The sequence below is a fragment of the Bombina bombina genome, chromosome 4, assembly GCF_027579735.1.
Source record: "Bombina bombina isolate aBomBom1 chromosome 4, aBomBom1.pri, whole genome shotgun sequence".
Lineage (NCBI taxonomy): Eukaryota > Metazoa > Chordata > Amphibia > Anura > Bombinatoridae > Bombina > Bombina bombina.
In genome coordinates, this window is record NC_069502.1 from 729838075 (window position 1) to 729863659 (window position 25585).

Genomic DNA, 25585 nt, shown 5'->3' on the forward strand with positions numbered 1-25585 from the left:
AGAGGGGGGGAGAGAGAGAGCACAAAAGAAAGGGGGAGAGAGAGAGCGCAAAAGAATGGGGGAGAGAGCGCAAAAGAGAGGGTGGAGAGAGAGAGAGCAAAAGAGAGGGGGAGAGAGAGCACAAAAGCGAGGGGGGAGAGAGAGAGAGAGAGCAAAAGAGGGGGAAGAGAGAGAGCACAAAAGAGAGGGGGGAAAGAGCGCAAAAGAGAGGGGGAGAGAGAGCGCAAAAGAGAGGGGGAGAGAGAGCGCAAAAGAGGGGGGGAGAGAGAGAGCAAAAGAGAGGGGGGAGAGAGAGAGCTCAAAAGAGAGGGTGAGAGAGAGAGCAAATAATTTATTCAGGACAGAAACATAAAAAAACAAACAAAAAACACAAAGGAAGAAAGAATGAAATAAAAATGTTGTGTTCTTTTTATACAGGAAAAATACTTTTAAAAAAACTTTTAAAAAGGCGCTACTAGAAAGTCCAAAACATGCAACCACTAATTTTATAATACGGCAAGGTTCTTTATCGTGTCACATCCCTTTATATCTGCCAGTGGGTGACTCTTGGGGCCTTTTAAAAAAAGGCAATGTCAATAAAGTCTGACTCAAGATATGGGGCGCTATAACAGTCTTATGCAATGTGTGCATATATCAATATACCTATGTATAAATAAATGGCAACAATTTACCTATATCAACACACCTGCATATATATAAAGTTGTAGTTTGATACTACCTAAAATAACAAAATTAAAAAGCAGTCATACAAAAAAGGTGCATATACATATACAAAAAATGATTGTCTCTTGGTATAATTTGCACATACATCGAAAGGTCCACCTGATGGGACTCAGATAATACCGATATTTGATAAAAAGGCTGCTCTCTCCTCACAAATAGATGTCAGGAAATCTAGAAGGATATAAGGAACAAGAGAGGTGCATGTGTGTACCAATAACACAATGGAAATAACCCAGATATGGCCCTAATCAGGGTACTCACATTTGTGAGGAGCACTCAGACAGTGCTATTAGAAGCAGGCTGCATATTTTGGAGCAACCCAGCTCACTGTTCAGTCTTGGATAACCGGAACATAGGATCCCAAAATCTGGATAAGCAAACAAAAGGGGCGTCTGTGTGTGCCAGTAGTATAATACAGTAATTGTAATAAAAACCCTACTCAGGGTACTCACATTATTTGAGAGGAGCACTTAGACAGTGCTATTAGGAGCAGGCTGGGTAGTTGGCAGCAACCCAGCTTACAGATCACCTCGATAAGCCAAAGCTCTGGAACACAGGAACACAGGACCCTGATAATGAACTGCAGCAACAGAAGGATAGCAGTCTCTGTAGCGAAGGACTCCCTATGGGAGTGATTGGTATTTTTCAAGGCTAATTTAATAAGGTTCCAGAGATGATACTGATAATAAAATTTTTTTTATTAAAATAATAAAAAAATATGTATAAAACACAATGGAACCCTAAGGTGGAATATGCTAGCTACCCGCCTTAGCTAAATGCAACGCGTTTCTCAGTCAAAACACTGTTTCATCAGGCATAAAATACAGGCTATTGATTGCCTTTAAATATACAAGCCTTACCAATCACAAGAAAAAAACAATAAAACAATCAAGACAAGCACCTGGGAGACCACTCCTACAAGAGCGAATTCCCAGCAGATTAGCCCTTTGTTGATACTGCATACTTCATTGCATCATAAAGTTAATATGAAATTGTATAATTGATGTACATGTCATCCAAGATAAATAGTGACAAGGAAATATTTATATACTAACCAGCACCATAATATATAAGAAAGAAAGAGAGAAATGTGCAGCTATTGGATACAGGTAGGGCAGAGTACAGAACTCTCACCTATCCAAAAATGTAAATATGAAAAAAGGAAGGTTTCAACAGCGCAATAAATTTCTGTACTACAACATAAAACATATAAAAAACAGTTCATACATATAACACATAAATACAGTAAAAATAGTAAAAAATAGTTCAAAGATCAATATTGGCGATCATATATTCTGTGAATCTGAAGAATCCAATAGAAATATTAGGTGGAATAATATTCCCCTTACCAGAATATACCTCAATCAGATGAGGTAAGTTGCCGCAACTAGTACAGGGTAGTAGAATTCCAGTGTGTATGGGTAGAAGTCAGTAACTTGTCATCCACCTCTTGGAGCAGGTTTTATTCTGTGATTTTTCTTCCCAAAGGTATTAGCCCATAGAAAAGAGAAAAGCTGATATAGTGTAATATTGTCTTTTATTTCACAAATAAACACACACAGCATATAGTTATACCACTCAAATGAGCTGTCCTCAAACAGTATGAGGTATATAATACACAGGATTGGTCACATAAATCCTTCAAGAAACAGTTCCAAGGTATGTGCAAGCACAAAGAAATGCACAGTCCAGGATAAGTGTAAAATATCGTCTAAAAGTCTGGTTTTGCAAGCAGCAAAGTTCAGCAGGTTACTGATATAAAATTCAGGTGAAATATTGTCCCTAATGCGTTTCAAAGGTTTGTAAATAATTCCTTCCTCAGAGGGGTATATTCGTAGGATCCGGGAGTCTCTTTAAATACAGGAAGTGGCGGCACACCCACTCCATTCATTGGACTGTAGTCCGGTCACATGTTCAATACATAAACACTAACTGACGTGTTCAGGATTTGTTACGGCTAAGATATAAATGCCGGGTACAGCGCAAGACATATAGGGCTCTACGCAATATCGGTTTCCATGGTGACGCTATTAAGCTTCTTACTTACATCTAGACCTAAAGATCCATTTTACGTGAGTGCAAGTAAAAGAATGAAACTATGCAATCGGGTCTAAATTATTTTGAACACTGTTTAATGGATACAGTTTGGTAAGATATATGTAAAAGAACATCCGTAATAACAGTGACAAATATGTTTAAAAATTGGTATTTCTAGAATGGGTACAGTATTATATACCTACAGATTCTTCTATAACAATACACGAAGAATATTATTTACATATAAAACGGCTCCAAAGAGAGACTTATATCGTACAGATAATATATGATAATAATCCCATATCTGTTATTATTCAGAAAAGAAAATATACATTATTCATAAGGGACCAGTACAAAGCATAAAAAAACATGAATAAACCTAATATGGTCTGATATAGAAATTCTTCATAGCGACCTAAATATTCTAGTAGTGATAGATTTACATGTATAAATGTATGAACATAGATTTGTATGAACTCAATAACAATAATTTATTTTAATAAATATTTCTATATAAAAATACCCTTAGTGATTTTAATTAAAAAATCTGAATATATCACAGTTCTTAAAACTTGATAAAAAAAACTATACATACAAAATCCACAAGTTGATATTGAAGTAAATGTACTTTAAAAAGGTGGATATTGTAGATTAATAAAAAAAAACTAAAAAAGTAAAAAAAAAGTAAAGAATGGTAAGATGGATAATACCCTTTTTAATCCCACTTCTATTAAATTTCAAAGAAGGGGGGAAACAAGTCTAATTCCTCTCATTACCTGATAAAGGATAAAAATTGGCTAAAAACTGGACTCATGTTAAAAAAGCTGATATGTCTATGTCTTTATTGAGACCCCTGGGAGCCATAGTGCCCATTCTATGTATCCATTGGGTCTCAATTCTCCTCAAATGTAGTTCCCTACTTATGCCTACAGGGGGATCTTTTATATGTTCCAATATTGTACCCCTTAGGTCCTTAGGATCCATGTTGTGTATGATTCTAAAATGGTTTGAAACATTATCGTCTAGATGGGGGAGAGAGAGAGAGCAAAAGAGAGGGGGGAGAGAGAGAGCTCAAAAGAGAGGGTGAGAGAGAGAGCAAAACAGAGGGGGGAGAGAGAGAGAGCAAAAGAGAGGGGGGAGAGAGAGAGCTCAAAAGAGAGGGTGAGAGAGAGAGCAAAACAGAGGGGGGAGAGAGAGAGAGCAAAAGAGAGGGGGAGGGAGAGAGCACAAGGGGTGAGAGCGCAAGGGGTGGGACCACTGTACTGCAAAAAATAGCCTGTGTGAACAGGCTTTAGGACTAGTTATACTGTAACTGATCTTGCAACTTGCAGCTGTGACAAGGGAGAGGTACAGATCTTTTCTGCCATTTTCAAGTTGCTATGTTGTAGCAAGTTTTTCAGTAAGATAGTTTTCTGAATTAGAATTGTTTTATTTAGGCAAATAATTTATTCAGGACAGAAACATAAAAAAACAAACAAAAAACACAAAGGAAGAAAGAATGAAATAAAAATGTTGTGTTCTTTTTATACAGGAAAAATACTTTTAAAAAAACTTTTAAAAAAATTGGCTAAAAACTGGACTCATGTTAAAAAAGCTGATATGTCTATGTCTTTATTGAGACCCCTGGGAGCCATAGTGCCCATTCTATGTATCCATTGGGTCTCAATTCTCCTCAAATGTAGTCTAGATTACGAGTTGTGCGTTAGGGTTAAAAAGCAGCGTTGGGACCAACGCTGCTTTTTAATGCCCGCTGGTATTACGAGTCTTGAAATGTCAGGCGCTCACTTTTTTGGCCAGACTCGAAAATACTGCAAATCCACTTACATCAATTGCGTATCCTATATTTTCAATGGGACTTGCCTAATGCCGGTATTACGAGTCTTTCAAAAAGTGAGCGGTACAGCGTCTCCTGTCAAGACTGATACCGCATTTAAAAGTCAGCAATTAAAGGGACACTGTACCCAAAAAAATTCTTTTGTAATTCAGAAAGAGCATGCAATTTTAAGCATCTTTCTAATTTACTCCTATTATCAATTTTTCTTCGTTCTCTTGCTATCATTATTTGAAAAAGAAGGCATCTAAGCTTTTTTTTGGTTTCAGTACTCTGGACAGCACTTTTTTATTGGTGGATGAATTTATTCACCAATCAGCAAGGACAACCCAGGTTGTTCACCAAAAATGGGCCGGCATCTAAACTAACATTCTTGCATTTCAAATAAAGATACCAAGAGAAAGAAGAAAATTTGATAATAGGAGTAAATTAGAAAGTTGCTTAAAATTTCATGCTCAATCTGAATCACGAAAGAAAATTTTGGGGTACAGTGTCCCTTTAAGAGTTTTATGGGCTAACGCCGTAGCATAAAACTCTTAACTAAAGTGCTAAAAAGTATACTAACACCCATAAACTACCTATTAACCCCTAAACCGAGGCCCCCCCACATCGCAAACACTATAATACAATGTTTAACCCCTAATCTGCCGAACCGGACATCGCCGCCACTATAAAAAATATATTAACCCCCTAAACCACTGCACTCCCGTATCGCAAACACTAGTTAAATATTATTAACCCCTAATCTGCCATTTCTAACATTGCCAACACCTACCTACATTTATTAACCCCTAATCTGCCGCCCCAAACATCGCCTAAACTATATTAAATGTATTAACCCCTAAATCTAACTCTAACCCTAACCCCCCCCTAACTTAAATATAATTTAAATAAATCTAAATAAAATAACTACAATTACCTAAATTATTCCTATTTAAAACTAACTACCTATAAAATAAACCCTAACGGCTAGATTTGGAGTTTGGCGGTAGCCGTGAAAACCAGCGTTAGAGGCTCCTAACGCTGGTTTTAGGCTAACTCCGGTATTTGGAGTCACTCAAAAAAGGGTCAAATGCTCACTTTTCAGTTCCGACTTTTCCATACCGCGGATCCCCTTACATCAATTGCGTATCCTATCTTTTCAATGGGATCTTTCTAACTCCGGTATTTAGAATCGTGTCTGAAGTGAGCGTTAGAAATCTAACGACAAAACTCCAGCCGCAGAAAAAAGTCAGTAGTTAAGAGCTTTTTGGGCTAACCCCGGTTCATAAAGCTCTTAACTACTGTACTCTAAAGTACACTAACACCCATAAACTACCTATGTACCCCTAAACCGAGGTCCCCCCACATCGCCGCCACTCGATTAAATTTTTTTAACCCCTAATCTGCCGACCGCCACCTACGTTATATTTATGTACCCCTAATCTGCTGCCCCTAACACCGCCGACCCCTGTATTATATTTATTAACCCCTAATCTGCCCCCCACAACGTCGCCGCCAACTACCTACAATAATTAACCCCTAATCTGCCGACCGCAAAGCGCCGCTACTTAAGTTATCCTTATGTACCCCTAATCTGCTGCCCCTAACACCGCCGACCCCTATATTATATTTATTAACCCCTAACCTGCCCCCCACAACGTCGCCGCCAGCTACCTACAATAATTAACCCCTAATCTGCCGACCGCAAAGCACCGCCACCTACATTATAGCTATGTACCCCTAATCTGTTCCGATCAGTCAATAGAATGCGAGCTCAATCTGATTGGCTGATTGGATCAGCCAATCGGATTGATCTTGATTCTGATTGGCTGATTCCATCAGCCAATCAGAATATTCCTACCTTAATTCCGATTGGCTGAATCCTATCAGCCAATCGGAATTCGAGGGACGCCATCTTGGATGACGTCCCTTAAAGGAACCGTCATTCTTCAGTTGGACGTCGCCGGATGAAGATGGGTCCGCGGTGGAGGTCTTCAGGATGGAGCCGGTCGTCATCGGATGAAGATAGAAGATGCCGCTTGGATCAAGATGGTTGCCGGTCCGGATCGCCTCTTCTTCCCGGATAGGATGAAGACTTTGGAGCCTCTTCTGGACCTCTTCAGCCACCGGATGATGGATCGCCAGCCCCCGCTTGGGTTGGATGAAGATTTTGGAGCCAGGACGGATCGGTGATACCTGGTGAGGTGAAGACAAGGTAGGATGATCTTCAGGGGCTTAGTGTTAGGTTTATTTAAGGGGGTTTGGGTTAGATTAGGGGTATGTGGGTGGTGGGTTGTAATGTTGGGGGGGGTATTGTATGTTTTTTTTACAGGCAAAAGAGCTGAACTTCTTGGGGCATGCCCCGCAAAGGGCCCTGTTCAGGGCTGGTAAGGTAAAAGAGCTTTGAACTTTAGTAATTTAGAATAGGGTAGGGCATTTTTTATTTTGGGGGTCTTTGTTATTTTATTAGGGGGCTTAGAGTAGGTGTAATTAGTTTAAAATTGTTGTAATATTTTTCTTATGTTTGTAAATATTTTTTTATTTTTTGTAACTTAGTTCTTTTTTATTTTTTGTACTTTAGTTAGTTTATTTCATTGTAGTTATTTGTAGATATTGTATTTAATTAATGTATTGATAGTGTAGTGTTAGGTTTAATTGTAGGTAATTGTAGGTATTTTATTTAATTAATTTAATGATAGTATAGTGTTAGGTTTAATTGTAACTTAGGTTAGGATTTATTTTACAGGTAATTTTGTAATTATTTTAACTAGGTAACTATTAAATAGTTCTTAACTATTAATTAGGTATTTTACCTTGTTAAAATAATTACAAAGTTGCCTGTAAAATAAATATTAATCCTAAAATAGCTACAATGTAATTATAATTTATATTGTAGCTATATTAGGATTTATTTTACAGGTAAGTATTTAGCTTTAAATAGGAATAATTTATTTAATAAGAGTTAATTAATTTCGTTAGATTAAAATTATATTTAATTTAGGGGGGTGTTAGTGTTAGGGTTAGACTTAGCTTTAGGGGTTAATACATTTATTAGAATAGCGGTGAGCTCCGGTCGGCAGATTAGGGGTTAATAATTGAAGTTAGGTGTCGGCGATGTTAGGGAGGGCAGATTAGGGGTTAATACTATTTATTATAGGGTTAGTGAGGCGGATTAGGGGTTAATAACTTTATTATAGTAGCGGTGCGGTCCGCTCGGCAGATTAGGGGTTAATAAGTGTAGGCAGGTGGGGGCGACGTTGTGAGCAGCAGATTAGGGGTTAATAAATATAATATAGGGGTCGGCGGTGTTAGGGGCAGCAGATTAGGGGTACATAAGGATAATGTAAGTGGCGGCGGTTTACGGAGTGGCAGATTAGGGGTTAAAAATAATATGATGGGGTCAGCGATAGCGGGGGCGGCAGATTAGGGGTTAATAAGTGTAAGGTTAGGGGTGTTTAGACTCGGGGTACATGTTAGGGTGTTAGGTGCAGACGTAGGAAGTGTTTCCCCATAGCAAACAATGGGGCTGCGTTAGGAGCTGAACGCGGCTTTTTTGCAGGTGTTAGTTTTTTTTTCAGCTCAAACAGCCCCATTGTTTCCTATGGGGGAATCGTGCACGAGCACGTTTTTGAGGCTGGCCGCTTGCGTAAGCAACTCTGGTATCGAGAGTTGCAGTTGCGTTAAAAATGCTCTACGCTCCTTTTTTGGAGCCTAACGCAGCGATTCTGTGGACTCTCAATACCAGAGTTATTTTAAAGGTGCGGCCAGAAAAAAGCCGGCGTTAGCTACGCGGGTCATTACCGACAAAACTCAAAATCTAGCCGTAAGCTAGCTACAATATAACTAATAGTTACATTGTATCTACCTTAGAGTTTATTTTTATTTTACAGGCAACTTTGTATTTATTTTAACTAGGTACAATAGTTATTAAATATTTATTAACTATTTAATAGCTACCTAGTTAAAATAAATACAAATTTACCTGTAAAATAAAACCTAAACTAAGTTACAATTACACCTAACACCACACTATAATTAAATTAATTCCCTAAACTAAATACAATTAATTACAATTAAATAAAATTATCTAAAGTACGAAAAACCCCCACTAAATTACAGAAAATAATAAAATAATTACAAGTTTTTTTAAACTAATTACACCTAATCTAATCCCCCTAATAAAATAAAAAAGCCCCCCAAAATAATAAAAAGCCCTACCCTATACTAAATTACAAATAGCCCTTAAAAGGGCCTTTTGCGGGGCATTGCCCCAAAGTAATCAGCTCTTTTACCTGTAAAAAAAGTACAATACCCCCCAACATTAAAACCCACCACCCACACACCCAACATTACTCTAAAACCCACCCAATACCCCCTTAATAAATCCAAACACTAACCCCTTGAAGATCACCCTACCTTGAGAAGTCTTCACCCAGCCAGGCCGAAGTCCTCAACGAAGCCGGGTGAAGTGGTCCTCCAGACGGGCAGAAGTCTTCATCCAAGCCGGGAAGAATAGGTCCTCCAGATGGGCAGAAGTCTTTATCCAAGCCGGGAAGAAGAGGTCCTCCAGACGGGCAGAAGTCTTCATCTAGGCGGCATCTTCTATCTTCATCCATCCGGCGCAGAGTGGCTCCATCTTCAAGACATCCGACGCAGAGCATCCTCTTCCATCAATGTCCAACTGAAGAATGAAGGTTCCTTTAAATGACGTCATCCAAGATGGCATCCCTTCAATTCCGATTGGCTGATAGAATTCTATCAGCCAATCAGAATTAAGGTATAAAAAATCCTATTGGCTGATGCACTCAGCCAATAGGATTGAAGTTCAATCCTATTGGCTGATCCAATCAGCCAATAGGATTGAGCTTGTTCCTGATTGGATCAGCCAAAAAATGCGAGTTCAATCCTATTGGCTGATTGCTTCAGTAGCGGTGAGCTGGCAAAACATGCTTGTGCATGATTTCCCCATAGGAATCAATGGGGGAGAGCCGGCTGAAAAAAACCCTAACACCTGCAAAAAAGCAGCGTTCAGCTCCTAACTCAGCCCCATTGATTCCTATGGGGAAATACTTTTTATGTCTACACCTAACACTCTAACATGAACCCTGAGTCTAAACACCCCTAACATTACACTTATTAACCCCTAATCCGCCGCCCCGACATCGCCACCACCTACATTATACTTATGAAGGCCTAATCTGCTGCCCCCAACAGCGCCAACACCTACATTATATTTATTAACCCCTAATCTGCCGTCCCTAATGTTGCTGCCACCTACCTACACTTATTAACCCCTAATCTGCCTCCACCAATGTCGCCACCACTATAATAAAGTTATTAACCCCTAAATAACCATAACCATAACCCTAACCCCCCCTAACTTAAATATAATTTAAATAAATCTAAATAAAATAACTACAATTAACTAAATTATTCCTATTTAAACATAAATACTTACCGATAAAATAAACCCTAAGATAGCTACAATATAACTAATAGTTACATTGTATCTATCTTAGGGTTTATTTTTATTTTACAGGCAACTTGTATTTATTTTAACTAGGTACAATAGTTATTAAAGAGTTATTAACTATTTAATAACTACCTAGCTAAAATAAAGACAAATTTACCTGTAAAATAAACCTAGCCTATGTTACAATTATACCTAATACTACACTATAATTAAATTAATTACCTAAACTAAATACAATTAAATACAATTATCTAAAGTACGTAAAAAACAAACACTAAATTACAGAAAATAATAAAATAATTACAAGATTTTTAAACTAATTACACCTACTCTAATCCCCCTAACAAAATAAAAAAGCCCCCAGAATAAAAAAAAAGCCCTACCCTACACTAAATTACAAATAGCCCTTAAAAGGGTCCTTTGCGGGGCATTGCCCCAAAGTAATCAGTTCTTTTACCTGTAAAGAAAAGTACAATACCCCCCCCCAACATTAAATCCCACCACCCACACACCCAACCCTACTCTAAAACCCACCCAATATCCCCTTAATAAAACCTAACACTAACCCCTTGAAGATCACCCTACCTTGAGAAGTCTTCACCCAGCCGGGCCAAAGTCCTCAACGAAGCCGGACGAAGTGGTCCTCCAGACGGGCTGAAGTCTTCATCCAAGCCAGGAAGAAGAGGTCCTCTAGACGGGCAGAAGTCTTTATCCAAGCCAGGAAGAAGAGGTCCTCCAGATGGGCAGAAGTCTTCATCCAGGTGGCATCTTCTATCTTCATCCATCCGGCGTTGAGTGGCTCTATCTTCAAGACATCCGACGCAGAGCATCCTCTTCCATCAACGTCCAACTGAAGAATGAAGGTTCCTTTAAATGACGTCATCCAAGATGGCATCCCTTCAATTCCGATTGGCTGATAGAATTCAGCGCTGGTATTGAGGTGAGATGTGGAGCAAAATTTTACTCTCCGCTCACTTTTCTGCGGCTAACGCCGGTTTTCTAAAAGCCCGTAATACCAGTGCTGTCTGTAAGTGAGCGGTGAGGGAAAACTGCTCGTTAGAACCGGAACCCTGTTAACGCAAAACTCGTAATCTAGGTGTATGTTTTTTAAACCCTGTTTCAATGTTCCTAATATGTTCTAATAGGCATTTTTTGTAGGGTTTAATAGTGCGACCTATGTACTGTAGTTTGCATGAACATTCCAATAAATATACAACATGGTCAGTTTTACAGTTAATGAGAGACTCTGTCTCATAGCATTTACTGTTAGATGTTGAATAGATTTAGTTGTCTTACTTTTATTGTAATGGTGTTTACATGACTCACAGTGTAGAAGGTTGCACTTAAAAAAACCTTTGGTGTTTGATTGTAACCAGTTTTTAGGTTTTTCTTTTGAGATTTCAGTCATAGACTTTAGTTTGCTTGGAGCCAGCATGGATCTCAATTTTTTTCCTTTCCTAAAGATGAGTTGGGTTTTTATTATTGTAACTTCCCTCAGAAGATCATCCTTTTTTAATACATGCCAGTGTTTGTTTAATATTTTTTTAATATTATTGGCTCCCTCGTTAAATGTGGTGATCATAGAGGGTGTATTCTTTTTATTTTTATTTCTATTGATAGTATTGGGTATGAACATATCTTTTCTGTCCATTCTTTCAACTTTCATAAAGGCCTTATTGACATTTATTTTGTTATAGCCCTTAAATATTAATTTCTCTTTCAGAATTTGAGATTCTTTGAGGAAGTCCTCCTCTTTGGAACAATTTCTTTTAATCCTTTGAAATTGGCCATATGGAATACTCCAAGTTGGATGATGGCCACTGCGTGCATCTAGATAGCTGTTGCTATCTGTTGGTTTCTGATATAGTTTTGTCTTAATATCATCATCTTCATAAAAACACTTAAGATCTAAGAATTCAATTTCATAGCTATCTATTTTCTCTGTAAAAGTTAGATTAAAATTATTAGTATTCACATACTTAAGAAATTCATTAAAAATCTTTAAATCTTCCCCATCCCAAATTAGTATGATATCATCAATGAAACGATGGAAAGTTATAATATGTTCAACAAAAGGATTATTGTTCCAAATGAAAATATCTTCCCATAGTCCCATATAGAGGTTGGCATAACTGGGGGCAAATTTTGTCCCCATAGCCGCCCCCCCCCCCTATTTGTAGAAAAAAATTGTGATTGAAGCTAAAATAGTTTTTTTCTAAAATGAATTGGATTGATTCTTTGATAAATTAAACTTTAGAATTACTCAAATTTGTCAATTTTCTAAGCCAGCGTACGGCTGCTTTCATACCCTTCGAATGGGGAATATTTGTATAGAGCGAGCTAACATCCAATGTTACCCATCGGTAATTCTTTATCCATTTAAGTCCAGATAATTTTTGAATTATGTCTGGTGTATCCCTGATATAGGATTTAATTTTCGGTACGAGGGGTTGGAGGCAAAAATCCATAAATTCAGATAACTTAGTCGTTAGTGAGCTGATTCCTGATATAATCGGCCTCCCAGCAGGCGTAGTCTGATCTTTGTGGATTTTCGGGAGGTGGTAAAACGTTGCCACTTTAGGTGTATTTTGAGTTAGAAAATATAATTCATGCTCATTCATAAACCTATTATGTTTAGCAGTATCTAATAGATGTGTATACTCTATAATATAAAATTTTGAGGGATCTTCTTTCAGCTGTCTGTATATGTTAATATCACCCAGAAGTCTATTTGCTTCTTTAATATAGTCTGCTCTATCTTGTACAATAATACCACCTCCTTTATCTGCTTCTCTTAGAATGATGTTTCTATCTCCCTCAATATTTTTCAGGATACTTTTCTCTCTTCTAGTCAGCTTATCTTTACTGATTTTATATTTTTCACACATTTCAAGAAGGTCCTCTTGTGCCAATTTTTCAAATACATTTTTTTTTTCAAATACGGGTATGCAGTTTGGACTGTGTTGGAAAATATGTGGAGGTAGGTTTAAAGGTAGAATAATTGTGAAAAACTACCACAGGTGTCTCACTATCACTATGGGTAATTTCCCCTAGTTCTTGTTCCATATGACTGTCCACAAAAAGGGATTCCAGATTGATTAGGGCTTCTAAATCATTATCATCCAGTGTATTGGGATTCATATTATTAAGTCCATCAATTCTATCTTTTTTGATATTTTGAAAGTGTCTGTTAAGGGTTAACTTTCTTATATATTTGTGGAAGTCAATAAAAATATCAAAGGATTCTAGAAATACCAATTTTAAACATATTTGTCACTGTTATTACGGATGTTCTTTTACATATATCTTACCAAACTGTATCCGTTAAACAGTGTTCAAAATATTTTAAACCCGATTGTATAGTTTCATTCTTTTACTTGCACTCACATAAAATGGATCTTTAGGTTTAGATGTAAGTACTTAATAGCGTCACCATGGAAACCGATATTATGTAGAGCCCCATATGTCTTGCGCATTTATATCTTAGCCGCAACAAATCCTGAACACGTCAGTTAGTGTTTATGTATTGAACATGTTACCGGACTATAGTCCAATGAATGGAGGGGGTATCCTGCCACTTTCTGTATTTAAGGAGACTCCTGGATCCTACGAATATACCCCTCTGAGGAAGAAGGACTTATTTGCAAACCTTTGAAACGCGTTAGGGACAATATTTCACGTGAATTTTATATCAGTAACCTGCTGAACTTTGCTGCTTGCAAAACCAGACTTTTAGACAATATTTTACACTTATCCTGGACTGTGCATTTCTTTGTGCTTGCACATACCTTGGAACTGCTTCTTGAAGGATTAATGTGACCACTCCTGTGTATTATATACCTCATACTGTTTGAGGACAGCTCATTTGAGTGGTATAACTATATGCTGTGTGTGTGTTTATTTGTGAAATAAAAGACAATATTACACTATATCAGCTTTTCTCTTTTCTATGGGCTAATACCTTTGGGAAGAAAGTCACTGACTTCTACCCATACACACTGGAATTCTACTACCCTGTACTAGTTGCGGCAACCTACCTCATCTGATTGAGGTATATTCTGGTAAGGGGAATATTATTCCACCTAATATTTCTATTGGATTCTTCAGATTCACAGAATATATGATCGCTAATATTGATCTTTGAACTATTTTTTACTATTTTTACTGTATTTATATGTTATATGTATGAACTGTTTTTATATGTTTTATGTTGTAGTATAGAAATTTATTGCGCTGTTGAAAGCTTCCTTTTTTCATATATATATATATATATATAAAGTGGAGAAACTCAAGTGAATAGAATTTAAAAATGATAATCCCTTATATGTGCACTATGTGTTTGAAGACAATACCTTAATACTTGTATATTTTACTCATAACTGATACTTATTATATAGTATAGGCGGACTTGTTCTCCGTATTTACTGCAAAGCTCATGTTTAGCCCTATAGATATAAGGGATCACATGGAGACAAATAGTCCCATTCAAAATCAATCCACACAAAAAGAATGTGTACATAACATTGATATACCTTTTTAAAAAGTCTAAATTGTACTCTCCATAGATATGTGCAAATTTGACATATAACTGTGGGGGTGTGCGGCAGTGGTGATGTGACTGCCGATTTTGGGCCAATCACTATAATGTGTAGATGGAAATGGTACGCCCCATAGGTAGTGGTAAAAATGGCTATCTGATTGGAGCGTACATCATTGTGACATAGAAATATGTTTAACACTGTCAGAGCTAAGGGAGGGGATCCGATATCAGCTGTATCAGATCCGCTGTATCGTGCGATCGTGGAAGTGTATTAATTTGGTATGTGTGAAATAAATAATAATAATAAAGATGGGAAAAATGAACTATTTGAAACAAAAATGCCACCTATATTAAAATGAATACTAAAGTAAAACTATAGGTGCTAGTTGAACGGTGCATCGATCACCTGTTGTTGAGCGTGGGTGATAATCTGTTGTGACGTGTTGCAAACAAATAAAAATGTAATAAAGAAATATATATGTGTGGCCTGAGCCGTTCTATATTAAACAATGGTCAGTAGGTCTATATGACCGCACACAAAGGTAGAAGTCCAAGAACTTCTGTAGTAATGTATAAAATATATATATATATATATATATATATATATATATATAAGATAAGAACATATAAAGATTAATAAGTGCATAAAATGGACTTCCTTAGTGTCTCGATATGTGTAAATAAACTAAAATACATTCTAGAGAAATGAAAAATAAGAATAAAAATAATTAAAAAAAATAAAAAATAAAAATCTGTGATTATCGTGATTGGCCCAAAACCGGCTGTCACATCACTACTCCCCCACACCCCCACGGTTATATGTCAAGTTTGCACATATCTATGGAGAGTACAATTTAGACTTTTTAAAAAGGTATAGCAATGTTATGTACACATTCTTTTTGTGTGGATTGATTTCGAATGGGACTATTTGTCTCCATGTGGTCCCTTATATCTATAGGACTAAACATGAGCTTTGCAGTAAAAACGGAGAACAAGTCCGATATAATAAGTATCAGTTATGAGTAAATATACAAGTATTAAGGTATTGTCTACAAACACATAGTGCACATATAAGGGATTATTATTTTTAAATTCTATTCACTTGAGTTTCTCCACTTTATATATATATATATATATATATATATACATATACATATATATATATATATATATATATATATATATATATATAAAACAAGCAATGGAAATAAGGTAAAGGGACTTGGAAGAAGTAAATGTACTAAGCCACCATGTGGATATCTATTCCATTCAACCCCTATATAAGCTTCATAAACAGTTCACTGTAGAAACACCAGGCAGTCCATTCACTGTTAGTGCAAAAACCCCTCAAGCAGTATTAACAAAGATAGCGTTCGTCAGAGCAGCAGTGTGAGTTTCATCTATAATAACTAGAAATATGCCACTCTCTTACTTGTGATGCAGCGGTATAACTGGATATCTGTAAAAATTCCCAAACAGCTAATAGCTGTATAACTCACCGCTCTTGCTTGTAGTTCTGAAATTCCAACTCATGTGGAGAGATCCTGTTGTTTGCTTCATTGTCCACGGCGTCTTAGAGCAGCCCTGATGCTACAATCCAGCCGGTTCCGGTCATGTGATGAGCATCGGGCGTCACAGCCAATGGGATCCGTTTGCCTACCAGGAGGCTTGTAGATATCCAACGTAGGAGGGGATGCACTAAGTGGAGAGGTAAAGGGGAAATGGAATAGAGGCACGCTCCTAAAGCAGCCCAGAGCGCTGGAAATAAGTAGCCAAAAAATAAGGAAAGATATCCAGGCTGCAAAATTTAAAACAAAGTCTTTATTGAGTTCCACTTGGGATAAAAATGAGAGACAGGGGGATCCAGCATTTCAGGGTAACCAAAAAAGCTCCGCTAACATGTTTCGGTAGAAACCGTAATCATAGCTAATTGGAGACTGGTGTGCTGGCTACTTAAAAGGCAAAAACAACACTCATTGGGCAATATTAAAACCAATAGAATGGTTACACTTGTAATTATAAACAGTGCATGGAATGAAGAACAAATACTCCCATACATCTAAATTGAATGTCTTACATGCCACACCAAAAATAATAAAACACTTAGGTGGATGCTGTAAGCGTCAAACAATAGAAAGAGGAAATGTATACGAACATATGATACATACTGCATGTAAAATTTCACCTTAAACATATAGCAATGTTGTAAATAAGTGAACAGAAAATAGAGAACAGAGGGTGTCCACATAAATTAAGTTAAGACACATGCCTAATTCAAAAAAACTCCCAGCAATATAAAGGTATATATGAATGTATGGGAAAAAAGTTTTATATATATACCCGTACACATAAATATGAATATAGAATCATATATAACCAATAAATATATATATATGAATGCACCTATACAGTCTTAAAGGGTATGTTACTAATGGGGGGCAGCTGTAGTGCTAGAATGCCCTCATCACGAATATAGTATATAATTTAGTTTATTTTTAAGATTATTTTACATATTTTGATGTGATATCTCGCAATTGGCTCACAACCAAGTTAAAGTAACTAGTGCATATCTATACAGGGGGGTAGCAGTGACCCATATGTATAAAGGTTAAGTATAGTTGATAATACAACCATAGTAACCAAAGTATACTGGAAGCCATACATAGAATGCGAAATATATTGTAAAGACATGTAAAAGGATGTAGAAGTATAAAGGTGCACTAGGAGTATGTAAGAAAGGCAATGTGTCTGCACCATCTCTTGATAGCCTAAGGGTAATGTTATATAGTCAGTCTGTTTACTGTTGGATGTGGGCCGATCAGGCAGTTACACTCAACAAATGTCCCTATATGGAAAACCTATATGTGTGCAAAATATAAGTAAAAATAAAAATAAAAGTAAAATGTACAGTACTTAATACTCAATTCCTAAAATGATAGATATAAAAAATATACAAAAGTTTTAAACTATAGAAAAAGTAATTGTATTTGGATAGTTGATATTGAGTATCCTAGCTCTAAGATATATCCTCTCTAAGGCTAGAATGGTAGTCCCAGAAATGAAGCAAGGGTATGGAGAAAGAAGAGAAGAGAGAGTGTGTATATAGTGTATGTGCCTGTCAGGCGTGAGATGTGGATACAGCTAAGAGATTTATTTCCAATAATTTATTAAATCGTACTCGGAGTTCAAACCCTCCGGTACTCTAGTACGCAATTTAAAAATCCAAAACATCTCACGCTTGCCAAGCAGCTGATCCCTGTCACCTCCTCTGGGTGGTACCTTGACATGTTCAATAGCCTGCCATCTTAGTGTGGAGTTGCTCTTATTGTGAAAGTTACGGAAATGTTTAACCAGTGGGGTACTGGCTTCACCCAGTTTAATTGTAGAGAGATGGTTTCTAATTCTGGTGTTCACGTCAGTAGTGGTGAGCCCCACATACTGAAGATGACACTCCAAACAGTATAGTAGATAGATAACATAGGAGGATGTACAGTTGAGGCAGGAAGATATCTTAAAGATCTCTTCAGTGACCTCTGATCTGAAAGCATCAGACACAATGATGAATTCACACGGACTGCATCTAGATCTGCCGCACCTGTACATCTCCCTATGTTGCAACCAAGAGCTCTGTCTGTCTGGTTTCTTTGTCAAAACCTCTGAGGGGGCTAGGATATTTCCCAGAGTCCTGTTCTTCCTGTAGGAACAACGCAGGCCTCCCTCCACACAACTTGCAAGGCTGTCATCCGCAGATAACAGACTAAAATGTTTCTTGACAATCCTACAGATGTCCCCATAGTCAGTACTAAAGTCCGTCACAAAAGTGACCTTATGTTGTGCGTCATTAGTTTTCTGTCGATTGGATTCTTTCAAAAGAGACTGACGATCCAGGAGGTCTACCTGTCTCTGAGCTCTGTCTATGATATGTCCAGAATATCCTCTTTCTCTGAGTCTATTCTGCATATCTATACTTTGTGCTCTGCAAGTATCACTATTGCTGCAGTTCCGTTTAACTCTAATGAGCTGTCCCTTGGCTACTGCCATAGGGACATGTACAGGGTGACAGCTTTTTGCATGAAGCAGAGTGTTTTTAGATATAGGCTTCCTGTACATATTGCTCATGATTTTACCATCATCCCCTGCAGTCAAAGTGAGATCCAAGTAATTGATGGTCTTAGAGTTCATCTCAAAAGTAAAACTAAGACCGACATCATTGGAGTTTAAAAAACCAACAAATTCAAAAAGTAAGGCCTCAGATCCCTGCCATATGAAGAGAAAATCGTCAATATATCGCCTATAAAAGGCGATATGATGTCTATATGCATTATTATCTCCATAGATGTGGGTCAGCTCCCACCAACCCATGAAGATGTTGGCGTATGAGGGCGCAAATTTGGCCCCCATAGCCGTCCCACATCTCTGGAGATAGTACCGCTCCCCAAAGCGGAAATAGTTGTGAGTCAAGGCAAAACTAGTGGCCCTGACCACATATTTCACCAAATCAGTATTCAAATCCGAGAGATTCTCCAAAATAAAAGATAGAGCCTTGAGACCTTCCTCATGTGGGATGGTGGAGTACAACGACACCACAACTATTGTTAGCCACATGTGTTTGTCAGTATCCCAACAAAAGGTATCCATAAGATTTAATAGATCCTTGGTATCTTTCAGATAGCTCTGTAGGGAGGTGACTAGAGGAAATAATATGCTGTCTAGCCACTGGGACAGGTGTTCCAAAAGGGAACCTATCCCACTGACTATAGGCCTTCCCTGTACTCCAATTAAGGATTTGTGCACCTTTGGAAGATGGTGGAAGATGGGCACTACCGGGTGCTCCACCAACAGATAGTCATGTGTGTCTTTGTCAAAGAACCCATCCTCCAAACCATCATCCAAAAGGCACTTAAGTTCTTTCTGGAAGTGCCAGGTGGGATCCCTGTCTAATCTCTGGTAGTTAGTGTCGTTGTGGAGTTGCCTATGGGCCTCTTTGACATATTCAGATTTGTCAAGAACTACAACCGATCCGCCTTTATCGGCGGATCGAATGACCAAACTGTCATTTTGTTGTAATTCTGACATTGCCTGTCTCTCTTTGAAGGTCAAATTGGGCTTGCATTTCTTGGTTTCAATTTTGGTAGAGCCCAGGGAAGTGAGGTCTCTCTCAATCCTTTTAAAGAAGGTCTCTAAGACGGGACCACGACATTGCAATGGGTAAAAGTCAGATGGTTTCTTAAAACCACTGTGACAATTGATAGTCCCCGTTACAGTCTCATTGGTCCCCTGTCTATTAAGTTCATGCAGAGACAGCAGATCACAAGACTCTGAGAAAGTTAATTTTACAGCATCTAACTTTCTCCCGTCTTAGAGCCAATCAGATTGAGCTCGCATTCTATTGGCTGTTCTGATCAGCCAATAGAATGCGAGCTCAATCTGATTGGCTGATTGGATCAGCCAATCGGATTGAACTTGATTCTGATTGGCTGATTCCATCAGCCAATCAGAATATTCCTACCTTAATTCCGATTGGCTGATAGAATCCTATCAGCCAATCGGAATTCGAGGGACGCCATCTTGAATGACGTCCCTTAAAGGAACCGTCATTCTTCAGTTGGACGTCGCCGGAAGAAGATGGGTCCGCGGTGGAGGTCTTCAGGATGGAGCCGGTCGTCATCGGATGAAGATAGAAGATGCCGCTTGGATCAAGATGGTTGCCGGTCCGGATCGCCTCTTCTTCCCGGATAGGATGAAGACTTTGGAGCCTCTTCTGGACCTCTTCAGCCACCGGATGATGGATCGCCAACCCCCGCTTGGGTTGGATGAAGATTTTGGAGCCAGGACGGATCGGTGATGCCTGGTGAGGTGAAGACAAGGTAGGATGATCTTCAGGGGCTTAGTGTTAGGTTTATTTAAGGGGGGTTTGGGTTAGATTAGGGGTATTATGATTGAAAGAGAGGTATAGAGAGGAGCGCCAGTGAAGTCAAAGTCTTGTGTGTGTGTGTGAGAATTGTTTTCACACTAAAAATAAATGCAACCCTATTGTGAGGGCTGAGTGCCTATAGTAAGCCAGAGAGGCTTATATGATAGTAAGACTACTGTGGATAGATACAATACAATTTATTACAAACACAAATTAAATCTAAAAACATGGATCCATGTTACATAAAAACATAGAAAACAATTTAAAAAAGGTATCCTTTGAGTTCAAAGGGGGGGTATGTCCCTCCAAGGACTAAGAGTCCCTTAAATGGTATACAATGATTGATAGAGGTTGTTGAACTAGACTGCCCTCTGCTTCATAAGGTTATACAAACATTAGTTAAACAAACATTAGTAAGGCAAATTTGTGGAATAGTGTCCACCATATATGGGAAGTGCAGTCTCGGGTAAAATGATATGCAACTGAGTAACGGTAAATCATACGTGAATCGAGACACAGTGAGGAAAAAAGTGATCAAAAAGTGTGATCAAAACTAGTGTGTACACAATCTAGTGTAAAAAACGAGATCTCAAAAATGATAACATAAAAATGATAACATAAAAATGGTATGGTGCAAATCACATAACAAACGATGTGTGGTGGAGAAAAAATAATAATTATAATAAAGAATCTATCAGAAGGGAGCAAAATAGTGGATATCTGATTGATGTAAAAAAATATATAAAGTGAGTAGATACTTAAATAAGCGTGAACCGTATATTATAAAGTGTCACAAATATAACATATAAGATACAGCGTGTAATCACATAAATGTCCGTAAAATATAAGATAGTTATGACGTTAAGGCAGTCCTAATAGAAAAGAGTATCCAAAAGTTATAATGAATGTAAGTTTGTTCCAATAACGATCCTTTTTCTCCAAGGGATCCTAATACTCCAGTTAAAAATATAATGAGAAAAAGTTCCAAAGCCTCCGTATCAAGGCAAAAATAAAAACAAAAATAACAATGTAAAAGCTGGGAAATCCTCAGAACCTAATGATAGAGGAAAAAAGCAACATAGTATAGTACTGTTAAAATATATATAAATCACTAAATATAGCTCACCATATAGTTGTCAACGCGTTTCGGCCCACAGCTTGGGCCTTTCTCAAGACTAGTATATAGTGGTGTGAGCATGGTCTTTTATGTTTGTGGGTGGCCAATCAAATTTTACTTCAAATGGCGCCAAAAAATGCCGCAATTGGCACCGGAAGTGCTACACCGGATGTGTTAATTCCATACCGGATGTAGTATCCTTGGTTGTAGTCGTAAAACTATATATCGCCATAATGCATATTTGTATTTATAGTGGCCAAATTTGTTATCAACTGTGTGTAGTGTGTCTCCTAATGGCCTTTTGTAACTGTTATCCCCCATGTAAGTCTCTCTTGTTCTTACCGGGTGTTTGGCTGAACCGGATGTTTACCCATATCCCCCGGTTCCGGCTTGGGACTTATTCTCCAAACCGGAAGTCGAGGTTCATGGGACCGGAAGTCTTGGTTCCTCTACTTCCGGTTTAATCAAACCGGAAGTCGGGATGCATGAAATCGGATGTCTATTGTTACACTGGGTTCAGACATCATCTGTTATACCACCTAAGTGGCAATATGAATTGTCTTGGAGGTTTCTTAGTATCCATTATCATAGAGGTAGTAGTATTACATTGTATAGGTTAGTGTTGTGATAGATACAATTCACATATTCAAATCTTGTGCATAAATGATCCATAAAAACAAATGTGTGGTCTCTAAAAACATTGAATGCTTAAAAGCATGTGTGGCTCTCCTTCTATCATTCTCTTACCCCATTGGTTACTACATATTGGGATACCTGGGGGATGATGGGGAGATGTTGGGATATGGGAGATATGGAGATATGAAGGTGTGAGGGGGGTTGACTAGGTTTCGTCGAGGTATGAAATAGTGAGTGGCTTGTTTTAATTTTGAAGTTGCTAGTGGGACTTCTATAATCTTATAGACGGGGGATATCATGAGATGGAGATCTATTAATCGGAATGTTACTGGACTGTGCAAATAGGCTTGTATTGGTGCTTGGTGGTGTGTTCACTCTAATATGTCATAGGGAGTTGTCAATATCACACATACACTGAAGTCCGTGTATTATATTTACGTGAATGGACCATGCTTGTCCTCAAGTTAAAAGAATTTGGAAGTTGCCCTATCTAGGGAGACTGAATGCATTGTAGGTTGCTTCATGTGTCTCTAATAGGTTGTGGTAGTTATATTGGGCATGAGCATTGTATGGCTCATCTTATCACTAGTCTCAATGTGACAGTTAGTTCAGTTCAGATTCAATAGGTGGGAAAGGTCTTCCTTGTTGTTTAGACCTCTAGGGTAAAGACAGTCTAGTTCGAATATCCATCTCGACTCTGATATCAGTAGTTGCTTCTCATAGTCTCCTCCCCTCCAATTGGGTTTTACTTTTTGGATCCCATAGAAGCTGAGCTCTTTCATGTTGCCTTTATGTTGAAATGCAAAATGCCTATATAACGCAGTTTCTGTGCTGCCATGTTCAATTTGTAATAGGTGTTCCAGAATCCTGTCTTTCAGGCACCTGGATGTCTGGCCCACATACTGGAGACCGCAGCTGCACTGCACTATGTAAATAACTCCCTTGTTGCTGCATCTGATCAGGTCTCTGATGGCATATTTCTTGGTGGAATAGTGGGAGAGGAAGTGTCTTGTCTTCAGGCCTCTCTTGCATGCCTTACAACTGGGGCACGGAAAAAAACCTTGGATGTGTTTGCCTGATATGTCCCTCTCCTCTGTTGTTCCTAGACGTGGGATGCTTGGAGACAGTATGGTCTTTAGGTTGTTGGATTTCCTATAGATAAATTTAGGTTTATCTATGAGAGTCTCTCCTATGATGTCATCATTTTTAAGTATATGCCAATGATTTTCTATTATTCTCTCTATGGATCGTTTATTTTCGCTATACTTAGTGATAAACGCGACATCTATGGAGTTGGTGTTATTTTCGATCGCGTTTTCCTTGTTCTTATATTTAAGTAGTTCTTTGCGATCTCTTCTCCTCACTTCTTCTATATCCTTGTTAATTTTGTCTTCTCCATATCCTCTTTCTAGAAATCTTGACTTTAGTTCTTCTGCCTGTATTTCCCATAGGTTAGGGTCTGAGCAGTTCTTTTTAAGTCTCAGTAACTGTCCCTTGGGTATGTTCTCCTTCCATTTTGCGTGGTGGCAACTGTCACTGTGGATGTAATTGTTACAATCCACAGGTTTAAAGTATGTGGAGGTCTTAAGGTCTTCTACTATTATCTTCAAATCCAGAAAGGTGATCTCTGTACTGCTGATCTCATGGGTGAATCTCAGGTTACAGATGTTATCATTCATGACCTTGATGGTGTGTTCCAGATCTTCTTTGGAGCCTCTCCATATCATCAGGATGTCGTCTATGTACCTGTGATAGGATACCAGGTCCGCGCCGGCTGGACAGGACTCCCAAAAAATGTGTTCCCATCTGCCCATGTAAAGATTCGCATAGCTCGGCGCGAACCTGGTCCCCATGGCTGTGCCGCACAGCTGTCTATAGAACTTCCCATCATGGTTAAAATAGTTGTGTGTAAGTATGTAGCTTATTCCCTCCAAGATAAATCTCTTTTGGAGCTCTGGTACTGTGTTATCTTTCTTTAAAAAGTATTCTATCGCCTCCCGACCTCCTTCGTGCGGTATACTTGTGTATAAGGCGGTGACGTCACAGGTGACTAGTAGATACTCTTCCATCCATTCGATATTCTCCAAGATGTTTAGAACTTGAGTGGAATCCCTTATGTAAGAAGGTAGTTGTAACACATATTTCTGTAGATTCCTGTCCAGATATTCGGACAGGTTGCTTGTTAGGGACCCAATCCCTGATATTATGGGTCTTCCCGGGGGGTTGATGAGTGTCTTGTGAATTTTTCTATGTTTTTATGTACCATGGATCCATGTTTTTAGATTTAATTTGTGTTTGTAATAAATTGTATCGTATCTATCCACAGTAGTCTTACTATCATATAAGCCTCTGTGGCTTACTATAGGCACTCAGCCCTCACAATAGGGTTGCATTTATTTTTAGTGTGAAAACAATTCTCACACACACACACAAGACTTTGACTTCACTGGCGCTCCTCTCTATACCTCTCTTTCAATCATACTTCCCCTGTGGGTAGTGGTGGCCCACCTTAGATAGGAGCTATAGGTCCTTTAAGCGCTGTGAGTACAACATTTCTCTTAGATTAGGGGTATGTGGGTGGTGGGTTGTAATGTTGGGGGGGGTATTGTATGTTTTTTTTTTACAGGCAAAAGAGCTGAACTTCTTGGGGCATGCCCCGCAAAGGGCCCTGTTCAGGGCTGGTAAGGTAAAAGAGCTTTTAACTTTAGTAATTTAGAATAGGGTAGGGCATTTTTTATTTTGGGGGGCTTTGTTGTTTTATTAGGGGGCTTAGAGTAGGTGTAATTAGTTTAAAATTGTTGTAATATTTTTCTTATGTTTGTAAATATTTTTTTATTTTTTGTAACTTAGTTCTTTTTTATTTTTTGTACTTTAGCTAGTTTATTTAATTGTATTTATTTGTAGGAATTGTATTTAATTAATTTATTGATAGTGTAGTGTTAGGTTAATTGTAGGTAATTGTAGGTAGTTTATTTAATTAATTTATTGATAATGTAGTGTTAGGTTTAGATGTAACTTAGGTTAGTATTTATTTTACAGGTAATTTTGTAATTATTTTAACTATTTTAGCTATTAAATAGTTCTTAACTATTTAATAGCTATTGTACCTGGTTAAAATAAATACAAAGTTACCTGTAAAATAAATATAAATCCTAAAATAGCTATAATATAATTATAATTTATATTGTAGCTATATTAGGATTTATTTTACAGGTAAGTATTTATCTTTAAATAGGAATAATTTATTTAATAAGAGTTCATTAATTTCGTTAGATGTAAATTATATTTAACTTAGGGGGGTGTTAGTGTTAGGGTTAGACTTAGCTTTAGGG